This window comes from Lipotes vexillifer, unplaced genomic scaffold (assembly GCF_000442215.2).
Source record: "Lipotes vexillifer unplaced genomic scaffold, Lipotes_vexillifer_v1.1 scaffold1207, whole genome shotgun sequence".
Lineage (NCBI taxonomy): Eukaryota > Metazoa > Chordata > Mammalia > Artiodactyla > Lipotidae > Lipotes > Lipotes vexillifer.
The window spans coordinates 484,060-501,272 of NW_006772733.1; the positions used below are offsets into that span (position 1 = coordinate 484,060).

At 39.1% G+C, this 17,213-nt stretch overlaps 1 protein-coding gene across 2 annotated transcripts in view; it reads right to left on the reverse strand.

Moving 5' to 3' along the window:
• VEPH1 (ventricular zone expressed PH domain containing 1) overlaps positions 1 to 17,213 on the reverse strand; it is a 214,387-nt gene that overhangs the window by 112,828 nt on the left and 84,346 nt on the right. The gene's annotated exons all lie outside the window — the stretch shown is intronic.

The following is a 17,213-nucleotide window of genomic DNA, read 5'->3' on the forward strand; positions in this document are numbered from 1 at the left end:
TGGGTGGGGAAATAGGGAAAAGTTGGTAAAGTGTATAAACATTCAGTTATAAGATGAATAGGGTCTGAGGATCTAATGTATAACATAGTGACCATAGTTGACAACACTGTATCATGTAATTGAAATTTGCTAAAACATATGGGATAATGGATGGGTTAATTAACTTGATAGGGGGAATCCTTTCACAATGTATATGTATATCAAATCATTTGTTGTACACTTTAAATATCTTATAATTTTACTTGTCAGTTATACCTTAATAAAGCTGGGGGGGGGTGGTGGTGGGGAAGAACGATGAAGAACTATGGTCTATATTTAAAAAAAATAGTCAGAGTCCCATGACCTGCAGATGACAATTCTATGGGGAGTTTACTTAGAGAGCTAGCTGAAGCTAACAATGTTTCATTCATAATGCCTCTTAACTGGCTTCTTTGAGGTTTTGATTTTTTTCCTGATTTCCAAGACAATTTAAAAAAAAAAAATAAACGCTTTTTCCTGTTACTCCTTTCTTAAAAATATGTAGTCTCATGAGCCTATCTTGCCAGGTCCAAATCTCTCAGCCGTCGTTAATGATCTGACCCCCACATTCACCCTTCCCAACTCTGGTTCCTCCTTGGGCCAAGCCTCTATGCCTATGACTCACTAACTCCACATGGACAGGGGAGGCCTGGTCAACGGCACCCCCCATCCATCTGCCTGTCAGATGATGCCGTGTACCATAATGGTATACCTCCTCTCCACAGGACATCCTCCCTCATTTGTTAACTTTAAGCATTTGTCAGCATGTTACAGATTTTATGTGCCTGGTCGAATGAGTAGATTCTATTACTCAGCTTTCATCAAGTTAACTCTCACAGTTGACTTAAATACGTTCCTTCAAAAAACTGAAGATGAAGAACAGCATGAATAACTCAGGCGTGAGTGAATAACAAGAAAATGGCTTATCTGACTTGTCTCCTATACCTATGAAAACTCCTTATCAGTCATATTATGAGGTGACATGATTTAATCCAACATGACTGGAAGTTAGCCAAAAAAATTCAAAATTATCAAGAACGTTATTTGAAATGTAGATTTATGCCCAATATAAATAATGATATACCATTAATAAATAAAAATAATTTAAAATATGCTTATTTTATCTTTAACTGCTCTTTTAAAATCTTATTTTTTAATGTATTTAAAAACTTTCATAATGGTAGTATAATAGACCATATGGGAGCTTCCCTGGTGGCGCAGTGGTTGAGAGTCCGCCTGCCGATGCAGGGGACACGGGTTCGTGCCCCGCTCTGGGAGGATCCCACATGCCGCGGAGCGGCTGGGCCCGTGAGCCATGGCTGCTGATCCTCCAAGTCGGGAGCCTGTGCTCCGCAACGGGAGAGGCCACAACAGTGAGAGGTCTGCGTACCGCAAAAAAAAAAAAAATAGACCATATGTATAATTATAAATAAATATATATTGCAGGCTGATGCTCAAAATCCTTTTAAGTGATAGGTGTGCAGGTGTAAATTACTCTTCTAGCTAGGAATTCCCCTGTCCCCTTTGTTCTAGCATTTGGGGCCTTCATTTCTTTTAAGATGTGATTTCTTTCTCCTCCACGAAGCCATTCCCAATGACCTCTTCTGTCTGAATTTTCACTGTATTATCAACTCTTTTTAAAAATCTTTTTAGTACTTGATTGCATTTGCTCATTTGTTTCCTCGTGCTTTTATTGCATGCCTGTAATATGTCTGTGCTAGACACTAGATGACAAAGGTGAATGAGAAGTGGTCTCTGCCTTTAAGGACCCACAATCCTCCCTTCCATATATAATTCCCTAACGGTTACATGTACCACTCAAGTCTCCTAAAGGGGCCACTTCTCATACATCAATCATCAGCCAGGCACAGAACTGAGCCTGTAAGTGTCTACACTCGGTGTGTATGTCTTGATTCACTGATTTAAGCAAACCTTATATGTCAAGGCATGACTTTACAAATAAAGGTATATAGTTGCAAAAGAATTCTGTACTTTAAAAGAAATATTTATTACAGAACAGATTGCAGTAGTGAACTTCCCTAGTCTTTAATACTTAACTTGTTTTTCAAAGAGTCCATGTACAATTGCACTGGAACACATCTCTTGGGGAAGGGGGTACATCTGCCATCAATCCCTTAATAACTATTTGGTAAGAATCCCTAGGGCACAGTGCTCTGTCTGGATATGTGGGACTAAGGCTAGCACTTCAGTGAGCTGGACAGCTAATTGAAGAGATATTTACTCACTGAAGGATAACAATATTAGAGGAATGAAAAATAACACCATTGGAACAAGTTCCTTGATAGCCTATTTTATACTTTGGCTCATATAATTGTCAGGTTGCAGAAGGACACCTAAGTACCCTTGAGTCTAATATTTTTTTCAACATAGATGCTTTCATTCATGCAAGGGCTCTGTATGTGAATTCACGCTGTGCAATGCATCACAGGAACATTTTCCCTTCCTCATTTCAAGGCAAAAGCTGGATGTGAGGGTCCCTACCCTGCACCAGACACTGTTTTAGAAGCTAGGAACATAGCACTGAAGAAAAAAGATAATCTCTGCCATGATAATGAGGCAGACAGACAATAAACAAAATACATGTGTAAAATACAGAGTGTGTTGGATGGAGAAATGTACCTCAAAGGAAGATGAGGCAGAATAGGGAGACCCACGGAGGGGGGTTAATGTTAAATAGTGTAGTCAGGTCAGATTTCACAGAAAATATTACATGTGAATTCAGCAAGATTTTAGGATCTAAACCCAATAGTCTCAGTAACCACAGAAAACAGTTACAGCAAAAAGTGTCCTGATTGACAAAGGGAGGTTGAAAGAGATAAGAAAGGGGACACGGGAGATGTGGCACTTTACTATGGAGAATATGCGATTTCAAATTTCAAGTAACTTCCTCAGCTTCAGCTTCAGGTTCTTCTTTAGCAGTTTTTTTAGTCAGTCCACAAACATTTCATTTGCTTACCTAAGAAGTGTCCCTACGGTTTCATTAAGAGCCCTTTTTTGAAAGCACATGTCTTCCTAAAGGTGAGGATGGCTGTGTGCGTACTTGCTGAAATCAACACAATTCTGGATGATTTTCTGGCAGCCAAATTGAGCTGAAGGGAAAATTAATCACAGCGTGGGAACAAGAAAAGTTATAACTGCTCTGGAACTAACACATGAAGCCTAGCCAATCTCACATCGCTTGTTCTGAAAACTTGGAGCATGCCCATTAGAAAGTGTGATGTTAGGGTAAGAAGGGGTTTAGGAGATTCTGATTTCTTTCTTGGCTCCACAATATTTCATCTCTGGGGACCAGTGACTGCATTTTTCTGCTTTCAGTCATCCCACTGGGGGGACAGGGTCAGCAGCACCTGTGTGCCTTAATGGCAAGCCTGACCTCATCCCTTCTGACATAAATTATTTAATATTAAAATAATAATAGCTGACCCACAGAGAACACTTAATCTAAGCGCCAATCCTATTCTATACGATTTTTATGTATTTATTCATGCAATCCTCCCAATAATACTGTGATCACTGCCATTTTATAAGAAGGAAACTGAGGCACAGATGGAGGACTAACTCACTCAGGTCACACTGACCCCCATGTCTCTAAAGCTGTGTCTTCTCTGGCTATACTTCCATCCCTCCCGTCCCAAATCCCAAACCCACCCTTGCACATATTTTCCCACTCCTTTTTCCTATCTCTTGTTCATCATCAGTTATAGGATCCCTTTCACTTTATTTTGATTTAGTGGTGTAAATATCATAAATACTCTGTAAATACAAAATAGACCAGCAGGTCTCAAACTTTTTGGTCTCAGGAACTTTTTACTGTCTTAAAAAGTTATAGAAGAAACCAAAGAGTTTTTGTTCATCTGAGTTATATCTATTGATATTTACCATTTATTAAGTTAAATAAAAGAAATTTCAAAAAATGTCTGGAGACATTTTTGGTTGTCACTGCTGGGGGTGTTAGGGGGGACAAGCTGGTAGTATCTACTGGGTAGAGGCTGGAGATGCTGCTAAACATCCTACAGTGCATAGGACAGCCCCCCGGAAACCAAATATCAAAATATTTGGCTCAAAATATCAACAGGGCCAACCTGAATTAAGTGAAACTGGCTTTTTGTTTGTTTGGTTTCTTCCCTGCAAACATGTGGTGGTGAAGTCGATGAGTACGTTTTGGTGCCACTGTCTTGATCTGTGCTAAGGCACTGGCAGTTTTACCCGTCATCACTTTTGTCCTTTCAGTGCAAATGTCAACACAGTGAAAAAGGTCAGTGATGTGTGAGTATTAGTGTGAAAATAGCTTGGACCTCACAGATGCCCTGAAGGGGTCTCAGGGGTCCATGGACCGCACCGAGAATTGATGAACTAGAATCAAGGGTCAGCAAACTGTTTCTGTAAAGAATCAGAGAGTAAATATTTTTGGCTTTATGGGCCATGTGGTATCTGTTATGGGAAAACAGCTACAGACAATAAGTAAATGAATAGGTGTGGCTGGATTTGGGTCACAGGCAGTGATTTGCCTTGGTCATACCATTCATTTTTTTTGTGTTGTTCATTTTGTTTGTAAAATACTGCTACTATTATCTCATAAAACGCCTCTGTTATTCTTTGTTAGGATAACAGAATGTAAATCAGAAAGCGGCCAAAAATGAAAATGTGGGTGCCCGGTTATGGTGATGATTGTTTCCCTCTATTAAGCATCCACTGTGTCCCAGGTACTTGGCATCTGCTTCCTCACTTAATCCTCATGACAGCCTTGCAAAATGGTAAGAGGATGAAGATACTGGTAAGAGGGCCAGTCACTGGACCAAGATTACACTGGTAATACGAGTCTTGGTAGCAGAGACAAGAGTGAATCAAGATCTGCCTGATTTCAGAGTTTGAATATTTCCACTTTGACTAGGCTGAAAAAGATGGCTTAGTGCAGCCCTGTCTGCTGCTACCTTCCTGTCTTCCACCCACAGCAGGTATCAGCAACTGATTTCAGCGTTCTCTGCTGAACTTTCCCAAGACCCTTTCTCAACACTATGCTCCTTGTGAGAGGGTCTCAACCCTGGCTGTATGTTAGAATCACCTGCGAAGCTTTTAGAACAATTCTAATGCCCAGTAATTCCCCTCTCCCCGCCCCCCCTCCCCGTTTCTATTTAATTTCATTGTGATGGGTGGGGTCCAGGCAGAGGAATTTTTAAAAGCTCCCAAGTAATTCTAATATAGAGCCAGGGCTGAGAATCACTAGTCTATACAGAGTTCCAAATCTCTGAAAGTTTGAGAATTTGCTGATTTTAGGAAATGTGGATTTGGTCCTAAAATCCACACTTTTCTCTCTGTCCTTTATCAATTTACAAAAGAGTTAAAGAAAATAATTTATTTTGCTGCCTGAATGAAAATATTTTATTTACTGGGCATCTGTTATTCTTGCTTTTTTACTGGGCCATTTCATTGTTATTTTTTCATAATTCAACTCTTAGACGTCTCCACACACCAAAAAGACACTTGCAAGGGGCATTAGGAATATAAATCAAATGAGCTTATTGTTAATGCTTTCTCAGTGAAGCTTTGCCAGGGAGAGCCCAGCCTTTACTTAGGAGCCCTCAGAAGCCTGAGTGAGGCCAGCAGTTGCTTGGTGGTGTATTTATTCCATGAACCTCTTTTCTAATGATGGTGGGGTTACTAGCTTCAGAGCAAGAGCTGAAGGGTTAGTATGGGCCCCTCCTCCACCTCAATTCCCTGGCTTCAAGAAACTCTAGAGTAGGGGAGCCAACCCTTTCTGATTGGTCCTGGGATTTTCCTGGTTTGGGCATTGAAGGTCCCAAATCCTGGGAAACCCTTCAATCGAGGGCAAATTGGGACAGTTGGGCACCCTACTCTGGAGTCTGTGAGAAGGTGGGAAATTATTTCAGCTCAGAGGACTCTGCTAGACAGCCTCACACTGCTGGTGAATGTGATGATATATCACTGTCTGTCTCTCTATGTATATGTGTATGTGTGTGTGTGTGTGTGTGTGTGTGTGTGTGTTGTGTGTATGTGTGTGTTTGTGTACACAGAGTTGATTATTATTATTCATAGTAGCTATGTTCTATAAAGTCATTTCAAACACTGAATTAGCAAATACTGAAGCATTGCTTCTAGGGCAAATATAGAGGTAGGTTCCTGAAAGTCTCCGGTCACACATTTTCATCAACTGATCAATACATGACCTTGTTTTATGTGTGTTTCTATCTAAAGACATCTTCAGATGAATGGATAAAGAAGATGTGGTACATATATACAATGGAATATTACTCACCCATAAAAAGGAATGAAATTGGGTCCTTTATAGAGACATAGATGGGCCTAGAGACTGTCATACAGAGTGAAGTAAGTCAGAAAGAGAAAAACAAACATTGTATATTAATGCATATGTGTGGAATCTAGAAAAATGGTACAGATGAACTGGTCTGCAAGGCAGAAATAGAGACACAGATGTAGAGAACAAATCTATGGACACCAAGGGGGGAAAGCCGGGGGGGGTGGTGGTGGGATGAATTAGGAGATTGGGATTGACATATATACACTAATATGCATAAAATAGATAACTAATAAGGACCTGCTATATTAAAAAAATAAGTAAAATTCAAAAGAAAAAAAAATAAAGATGTCTTAATTGATACAGATCGTTAATTCATTAAAATTGAACTCACAGCTAACAGCGCTATAACTCGTGCCTGAATGCAGCCTACATGACACACTAATTTTCTCCATAAGGTGCATCACAGTATTCTCACACTTGGGAACACTAGAGAGCACTTCAGCACTAAACTTGTGGACATTTTAAGCAATGAAGTCACCAACAAAGAGCACAAAGATTAGACTGTGGCACTAAATAGACCATGAGAAGAGCAGACACTTGTTTACAGAGAGAGGGGAACTGAAACAAGAAGGTAGAGCATTGCCTTGTTCAACCCCAGCTGGGAACCTGTGCAGTGGGCACTATTCTGTGCATGTTTGTGAGTGACCACTCAAGCACCTCGAGTATTGATTTGGGGTTACAAACACAGTTTAGAGACTAGGGTGAATTTTGTGAATATAAAATCAGTGAGGTCAATAGAAAGATGGATAGATAGATATCAACAGATAGACAGATAGACACGTAGATAGGTGGATCGATTAATCAATCTTGCATCTTTGTGGACCTCCTATAAAAGAAAATTATCTTCTGGTCAGAATTGAAAGATATTCCAAACTTCTGGGCCTGACTTTCCATTCAGCCATCAGGAATGTGAGCTCAGCTTAACCAGGTCATATGGAGTTTGGTTTGAGTTTAAGTCTCCAGCTCATCTTGCCAGCTTCTTTCCTTCTACTTTTCACCACAGGCAGATTCTCTCCTTGCCTTTAAACTAATTGAAACGTTCTTTCCTTAGTAAGTTACTATATATCCAAATCCACATGTGCTCTGTTTTTCACCCACATATTAATTCTTTTCCCCACCACAGATGGATTTGTATATATGACCCAACTTGGGTGTGCAGATTGAAGGCTGGCGACAGCCATTTGCTTTTTGCTTTCAACTCACTCAATTGTTTTTTGTTTTTTATTTTTAACAAAACAACCTCAAAATTTATTTAACAACTGGTAAAACTTCAGGGAAAAATAGATCAATGAATATTTGTAGTTGGAGATTTTAATATACTTCTCTCAAAATTGATAGTTAAAGCAAGTAACACACAAGTAGATATATCGAAGACCTAACCATATAATTAATACATTTGAGCTATTAGAAATATTTTTTAAATCCTGAACTAAATAGGATGCACATTCTTGTACACCTGAATTGAACACAATATTGTAAATCAACTTCAAAAAAATAGTATGCACATTCTCTTTGAGTATGACTGGAACAGCACCTCAGTTATTTACAGCAGAATATGAAAAACATGGTAACATGACATATTCTAAAATCCTTCTTTACCTTTTTTGATTCTTTACAAGAAAGAAAAGGAAAAAAAGATGTTAGAATAATGCCATTCTTTTTAAAAAAAGGGATCCATTTGGTTTGGAACACTGAATGAAGCTCTCCCTGAATGAGAATTGTAATTATGAGAAAGCCAAAGGAGAAACTTATCTGTAAATCCTTTTTTAATAGATTCTGATATGCTCGGTAAGACATTTATGAAGTGGTGTTCATGTTGGAGATACTGAGATATGCCTTCTTCTCGGAGTGTGGCTAGGGGTTGTTGCCATTTTAAAAGACCACCCTTAAAATCGTTTTCTCTTGTTCCATCTCCTTTAGCAACCCAGTTTCCATCAGAAACAGATGTCTTCCATTAGGGCAGACTGTTGGCTACTGGAAGCCCTTCCTCCCCTTCTCTTCCTTGTACCCTCCCACACGTCTTTAAACCACTTCAAACGTCACCTCTTCTGTGAAGTCCTCCTGAACTCTTCCAGCCAAAGTTGCTTGCACCTATCTCTGTGTTCCTCAGACCTCTGGCTGTATCTTCATGAGAGCCCTGACATCCGTGCCTGCAATTTCTGTCACTGTCACCTTTCCCGGTGTGCCCCTCAAAGGCTGGACATGTCATGTTCATCTTTGTACCTTCGGTGCTTAATGTGTTGCCTGACATAAAGTTTATTATTGAAAATCACCATCAACACCCCAACACTCCTGACACGGCTCTGGAACCATGAGGTGGAGAAACCTCATGCTTTTCAGCAAAATAGGATTTGTTAAATCTTCCTATCTCCTTTTGGGGAATGGCTGTACTGATAGATTCTTTTGGTATGGCTGGACTTATGTTAAGAAAAACATGAGATGATTTTGGGCCTGGTGTTTTTATTAGCTGTATAACTTTGAGCATCTTATTTAACCACTTTGAGCCTCAGTTTCTTCATCTATAAATTGGAGCTAGCAATTCAGTGGCAGATATTTTTGCTTGCCTATCAATAGTCATATCTCATCCTATCACCTTCTTTCTTATTGGTAAAATCTCCATCCTGCCATAATGTGAAAATGACAGCTGTTCAATTCCTCAGCCTCCTTTGTAACTAGGGGACAGGTATATGAGTTTATCCTGGGCATTTGGACTTGAGGTGAAGTTTTCTGGGGTGAGAGACTGATGGAAAAGCTTTCTCTCCCAAATAAGAAGAGAGACATGGAAGGACACATGCCTTTTCTTTAATCAGACGTTGCTGTGTCTACATCATGTGCTGCCTGGATCTGTGGCAGCCATCTTACAAGCATGAGGGGACATACTTATGGGGCCAAGTCAATATACTGGGGAGGTGGAGAAAAAAGAGCCTTGTCACCAAGGGTTTTTGATGACATTTTGGAATTTTTGAAGGGACTTGGACCCATCAAGTCTTTCAGACTTCTTAAATGAGATAATAAATATTCTTATTATTGAAGCTGGCTTTAGTTTGATATGCTATTAACAAACTCAGCTGACACAAATTCTTCAAGACTTTGTTATGAGGAATAATGAAATAATACCTATAAAGGACCCGGCATAGAGCAAATGGTTTTAAAAAATGGTAGCAATCAATTGTTATTACAAGTATTATTTTTAATAAGATGTGATTATACTAGAAATGTCAATGAGTTAAAAAATAAGCCATTTAGTAGAGGCCTATTGTTTTATTATATTATTGTTGTCAATGCCAGCCATACTATTTGGCACATAGTAAATGTTTCATGTTTTTTTTGACATTATAGAATATGTGCTGCACATGAAAGAATATGTATAAACATATTTAAGTAATGAAACAGAACACTGGCAATACCATTGAAATCACCGGTATGCCCCTCCCTTGTGCTTCTCTCTTTCTCTCTCTGAATACTTCCCCTGCAGAGAAATCAATATCAGGTTTTAAAAGTCATTTTTAAACAGTGGGAGTCCCTTTGAAACATGTAAAGTTTTACTTACTAGTGATGCATGACTCCTGGTCCTATTCTACTGGAAGACTTTTGGTCCCTCCTATTCTGTTGTCTGTTCAGAGTTTGAGATATTAACCTTTAAAATAAAATTTTAAAGATTCTATTGACTGATGAGTTTATAGTCACTCTTTTTAGAAATTCCAAATGACTGAGTCCAGTTCATTAGAGACCTGCTTTTCTGTTGGATTTAGCTGGTCTGTCTGTGCAACGTGCAAAGTTTCTCCATCTCAGCCCCTGCTCAGGCCTCTCTGAACCGCACCCACCCTGAAGATTTATAGCTCTTTCTGAGACACCTTCTAGCAGCAGCCTAAGTTGTTGACTGCCTAAAATTTCCCCTTGAAACAATGAGTGTTTGCCTTTCCAGAGGCTTCCTTTACTGCTTGAAAAGTAGAATTGGTGAGTAAGACACTAGCAGAGCAAACAAAAAGAGTATTGGCTGTTTGAGTTGTTGATAAGTGTGAGAGATTTTCTTTGGCTACATATTCCCAGAGGAAGTTCTACCCTCAGAGAACAGAAAGGTGGCAGTCCCATGGAAAGCCCTCCCAGCTGAGCAGAAGCGGGTGGTGGTGTGGTGGTCACAGAGTGTGCTCAGAAGCTCCTTCCTGTGTTTGAATCCTGGCACTGCCACCAGGCGGTCATGGACCTTGGGCAAGTCACTTAACTCTCCATGGCTCAGTTCATAAAACAGGTTAATGGGCCCGCCTCATACAGTGGGTGTGAAGATTCAGTGAGTTAAAAACAAAGCATTCAGAAGAATGCCCGGCACAGGGAAATGCTAAGTAAATGTTAGCTATTATTGTTTCAGTGTCGAAAATCCTAAATGTAAATGCAGACGTATCTAAATTATCACCAAAACTAAAATAAGCTGTCTCAGAAGCCATATATTCCCTTAATTTTTCTGAGTTAACTTATTTTGTGAATTGATAAAGGTTTGGAAATTCTAGAGATGTCCAAAACCCCAATACCCGCTCAGTAAGCAAATATGGGCCACTGTTTCAGTAACCTGTGGAAAGGTTTAGCTAGAAGTGAAATTTGCTCAACATTTTACCGAGAAAGCCTATTTCTCTTTTTAAAAATGTCACATGATTAAGTCAAAAGACTATATAACTTAAGGTTTTCTTAGTGACTTGAATCCTCATGATCTATCAATAGCTAGATCTTTTTCTCTTTGCAATTATTTCCCAGTCTTTCTCAATATTTTCCTGTACCTGAAGCAAAAATATTCTACAGTTATGACATTTTTCAATCCCACAAAAAGTCGCCATTATTGAAGTAGACAAGGCAGTAATGGTCCAGGAAAATAAAGTCATCCAGTAATCTATAAATTCCAAGATAATTCTACAGTTAATAAATTTTACTCTTTAAAAATTATGCTACCCCCAGACAAGGATATGCTCTTCTAGCCTGAAAATACTAGCAAATACAAAAATATACGCAAAATGCTTGCACAGTAAGTAGGCATCAAATGCTGTTAGTTTATCATGTTCGAAAGCTAAGATTCGATATATTTTTTTAAATAGAACATTGAGAGAGCAAGCTGCCTGAGAACCTTTTTTGTGGAACGAAGTAGAGAATATATAAACAAAAACGTTGTTAATGTCTCCTTAGGCAGATAATCCTCCAATTTTGAGCTGATTTTTAAAAGAGCATTCCAAAAAGTCATATTCCTCAATTCTTTCTTCTATCCTCTGATCATGCCTCAATTTTCTTTATATCAGCTTGGAGTTAATTGAACATATTTTTCTTCCCATTGATAAACAAAGCTCTATTATAATTTAAACAGATTTACATATTCTAAATGATCATTTAATCCAATGTAAAGGGAATAACTTCCCATCCTTTCCTTATGATTTTTGATTTAGTTTGCATGATTTCAGGAACACACAGTTTCTGTGGGCACATGGGAGAGAGAGTAATAAATCATGTCTAGTAACACAATACTGCTTAGGCAAAACAATTAAAAAAAATAAGTCCCAGTAATAAAATTTAAGAAGCAGCTGATGAAAACAGATGTATCCTTTGTTTTGAATGAACCTCAAATTTTGTAACATGGCAAAAATTAAGGATCTACTGGACTCAGTTCAACTCCGTGCATTAGGCACAGAATGCTAAAGTAAATCCCGCCCTTGTAAAAAAAACAAAACAAAAAAATACAAGGTATAATTTTTGTACTTATAAAGCAGTTATGGCTTTTATTTAAATGTTGAACTTACTATGTCTTCCTCAAAGAGAGGTTTCAATGAAGTTGACTTAGGATTTAAAGTAGAAATCAGAGAATGTGAAAGGTAGCTTACTTTTATGTCTTGCTATTTGAGACAATAATGTAACCAAATAAATTATGTTTTTAGTATGATTGATTTTTTCAAAGGCAAGAAAACTGAACACGGTCTGCTGTCAAATAAGTGTTTCTAATTTAAGACTATTTTTCCCTAAATAGCATTTGGTGTGGCCACATTTATGTCTGAAAACCCAAATCTCTCTTCATTTGTGCTGAGAGTTTATTTCCCAGCATCTTTTCTTTGCATTGACCCCCAAATACTTACAGACCTTAAAGCTTGTAGAAATCTATCTAATTTGAGCTTTGAACATAGTGTTATTTTGTGGGTTGATAAAGGATTTAGAGGTTCTACAGTTTGGATTTACTCTTTAAAAACTGGGGGCTTGGGAACTTAGCCTTTTAAAGGTAAATCTTTTGTGTGGGCTCAAGCGACTAAGAATGAATTATACGGAGCCAGAATTTCTTCTCCCACCACACCACGGTCCCCTCATGTAAATGACCTCTCATTGATTATCCCTAACAATGGTTCCACTATTTCTTTTGCTTCAATTAAGGAAACTTTTTGAAAGACCATTGGGGATTTTAGCATTGAAACATTGCTAGAGAACTCAAAGAAGCAGCCCATCTTTAACTACACAATATCTGTTTTGCAAATGTGGTATAATCACAGGATGATAGAAAAAAGTAACCACAGGTCTTCTGGTCCAATCATGGAAACCATTTTGAAGAAAGTTGCTTATTACGGGTCCAAAAAGAAAGAAAAGAAATAGGAAGAAAGAAAAATGAAAGGAAGAAAGAAAGAGAAATTGTGTTTGAACCTTTTGCCAGGAAAAAAGAAAAAGTGCTTTGTGGTCATTAGAAAAGGAACAATATGGTAAGATTTAACTCAGTTGAACTATACATCAGCTACAACTGAACTTTCCATACTTTACTCATTATATTACATAATTTACTCATTATACAATTAAATACAAGATGCCTATCTTTCTTTACACCTACTTACTGTCAAAACAATATCACCAGGATGTTTTATTCATGGTAGCTGAGATGTAACTCCCAAAATACAAGTTAGACAGAAATACTTGGATAAATATTATTTCATTACTTATAGGGGAGAATGAAATGGAAAAACGCAGTCTGCAAATGTGACCCTGCCTGAGATTGTTGATTTCCTTAGCTAGGATAGATAGTTTAAGTTTTTTTGCTACTTGCCCCCTATCCCGCCAATGCTCCCCTTTCTCGTTCCTGGATTTTGCCTTGGGTTAATTATTTCTGGTCTCATAGCAACTATGTTTTCATTGTGAACTGCCTGAACTGCTTGCTGGAAGTCAGCAGGGCATAAATAAATAAGTAAATCAAAATATGCAAACAAACTGCAGTTAATAGGATGGGGGTTTGAAGGTATGTCTGTCTGGTCAGGATGTGCTCAGAAGAGAAGGTCTGAAATGTAGTAGCTTGGAGGAAAAAATTACTTTCCAAATTGCTTTCCACTCACTTGTGAGCTCACCTTTATGTAAACAGTGGAAATAAAGCTGAACAGCATTTTAGGATTTTTAGATAAGGTTGTGTTGAGATCTTGAATGGACTCATGTTTTGTCTTAGTCTATTTGGGCTTCTGTAACAAAATATCACACACTGGGTGGCTTGTAAACAACAAACATTTATTTCTCACAGTTTTGGAGACTGCAGAGTCCAAGATCATGGTGTTGGCAGATTTGGTTTTTGGTTCCATGGAAGAAGGGGGCAAAGGAGCTCTCTGGAAACTCTTTAATAAGGGCACTAATCTGGTACATGAGGGCTCCACCCTCAGGACATAATCACCTCCCAAAGGCTCCACCTCCTAATACCATCACCTTAAGGTTAGGTTTCAACATAGGAATTGTAGGGATGGCTGTGCACATTTAGACCATAGCATGATTTAATCTTGCCACTCCTCAGCAGAATAATAGAAGAGTCACCTCATTGTATCCATTGTTTCCATTTTATCTACTGTATGAAATACTAAAATCTATGCATTTAGCCTTTAAGGTAATTCTCACTTTCTAAAGTGGAGGAAGGTAGAATATTTCCTTCAGGAAATCTTTGTAACTTCCCGTTTCCTCCCACTACCCTCCTTCCCTGACAATTAGTTTGTACTTACCAACCATGAAGGAGAAAGAGTTGGTCACCAAATAATACTTTAGGAATGTGGAGCTATCATAGAGAAGGTGGGCTCTGGGAAGTGCTTTGAAGGAGGAAAGGGATATTTGATTGAGATAGGGACGACCGTCACAGAGAATGCTACGTACAGCTGAAGGAAGTTTGTCTTCAAAGAAGAAGGCAGTAGAAGGAAGAGCCAGAGAAAATGTAGACATCAATAGGAGCTTAGTATAATCCAGGGATTTCTAAAATCAATAAAGATTTCAGTAATGGGAGATAGGAAAGTGTTTGTCTTCCACTTCTCTGGGTGAATTGCCAGATATCTGAAACTCTATGGGATCTACATAGTGCTGAAGTTGGGAAATCTACAGTTCTGAAAACAGTTTCCAGACATCTTAAATTTACTAATCTTAAATAGCAAGTATTTCTTTATCTACTCTAGATTTATTTATTACTTAACAAGGAATAAACTGATGTCAAGATACCCTTCTCAGTGTAATTTCTTTTGTGTTATATACATGTGGATAACAAGACTCATGCTGGTTAATGCTAAGAGCTATAACATGAACATTTCAGCGTGACTGATAAGCCAACTGTCAGATACATCTTTTCTTAGGGGCTGTGAACCAGCACCAAGTTCCCCATTCCTATTCACTACAAAATAAAATTAGGCTTACAGTTTTTGATAAATAAGGCAGAGAGCTGAAATGTAAATATCAGCTCAAATAGTATAGTTATGGCTATGCAACAAAATTCATCTATTTTCAAGTGCTCTCCTCATATTTTTTGAGAGTACAATTATTTAAAAAAACCTTTACATCATGGTGATACCATCTCTGTGTCAAATCCTGCTGGGGGTTTTGGGGATGCTTCTGGTGGAAAGATGATGAATCCAGTAACAAGGAAAAAAAAAAAAACAGTTAAGCAATAGGAAAATCTTGTATATATCCCCTATGTTATTTAAAACTGTTAATTAGGAACACTCTCCCCCCATCCTCCTCCCATTGCCACCTCCTTTTCCATAGGAGTGGGGATGGGGTGAGGAATTCTAGGAATGTTATACAGGAAGTGTCAAAGCCCACCGAAGGATCATTTCTAATTGAAGAAAAACCAAAGCCCCTTCCAACAACACAAGAGCTGAATTTTATTTAACTTTGCACTCTCTACAGTGCCTTGTACACATCAGATGTGTGATAAATGCCCAGAAACTGTATAATAAATAATGTTTGATGCTCCCTGGGTTTCTGTTTACCCTAACATTGCCAAAGATGATCATTTTTAAACGTCATTGATTTATTTACATTGAAACAAATGGGTCTTACAAAGAAACCTGCGGGGGTATGGCTGTGTGTGTCTATAAACATACATGAATCACGCATGCATATACATATGTGGGCATGCCCAGACCCCCGGGGGGATCCTATAGCAGATAAGCCCTGTGGGGCCTGGATCCTTGAGACCTGTGCCTCTTACACTTTCATGTGCACACACATCACCTGGGGTGCTTGTTAACTTGTAGATTTTGATTCAAGTTCCCAGTGGTGCCCAAAGCTGGGGACCACACTTTGACCACCACACAGAAAGGAGACCAACAGAACCTGAAAACCAGTAGCCACCACCCATGACTGGAACCCAATGTCTGTAATGTTCCTGGTCTTCCTCACGACCTGCCATGTCATCAGCTGCCGTCTACTAGTACAAGACCTGTACTAGTTTCCAGTCAAGTTCCAGTCTCTATGTAACAGTTGGTCAGCAAGTATTTGTGGCCCACATGCTAGGAGCCACAAATACAGTTGCAGTGCAGGGATGAGCAGTGCAGGGAAACAAGGAAATGTAAGGTATAGTGTGCCCTCTTTCAGAGAGCTTAGAGTGGGTTGGGAGTGTGTGGATTCATACAACAAGCGAACAGAAGGCAAATGCAACCAGAAGAAAGTCAGGTGCAGACTCCACATTACACCTGTACACTCTCACATGCTCAGAGCAGGGAAGATGGTGATGGCCTGGGAGGGTATGGAAATGACTTTTTCCTGGATTAGGCTCCCCAGAAACAGACCCTGAGATGATTTATGTGCAAATCATCTATCTGGAAACTGCAGCAGTTGAGTACAGGAGTAGAAGAGTGAGGCAGAGAAGGGAAATAGCTCGGAAGGGATGCCAGGAGATTCTGGGGAAAGGGTTACCTCATTCGAGGGGTGACAGAGTTGGGGTATAAATACCCCCATCATTGGTTGAAGGCTGCTAGTGGGGCCGGGGGTGACATTCGTCACATATGTATCCTGCCATGCATGTCAGCGGCTTGTAAAGTTGGGGAAAACCACAGACTCAGAAATGCAGATGCTGGCAGTTGAAGGGAAGCAGGAGAGAGATGGGCCCCTGGGGCAAATGGTTTGAGTTTGTTCCCTGTGGACAGATACGCCAAGAAGGGAATAACAGGACAATTGAGAGAGGAGGCTGGGCCCTGCCCAGATAGAAGATAAGAGACCACATATTCCTCATTCTCAAAGTCAGGAGACCTCCCCAGCTACACATGCAGAGAAAGGCTCCCTGGAGGTCAAAAGCTAGTGGGAAGCAGCCGCATAGCACAGGGAGATGAGCTCGGTGGTTTGTGACCACCTAGAGGGGTGGGATGGGGAGGGTGGGAGGGAGGGAGACGTAAGAGGGAAGAGATATTGGAACATATGTATAGGTATAACTGATTCATTTTGTTATAAAGCAGAAACTAACACACCATTGTAAAGCAATTATACTCCAATAAAGATGTTAAAAAATAATAAAATAAAATAAAATACAAAAAAAAGTAATGACCTTGCAAATTTGCGAAACAAAAAGAATTTTTAAAAATAAAAAATATTATAATTG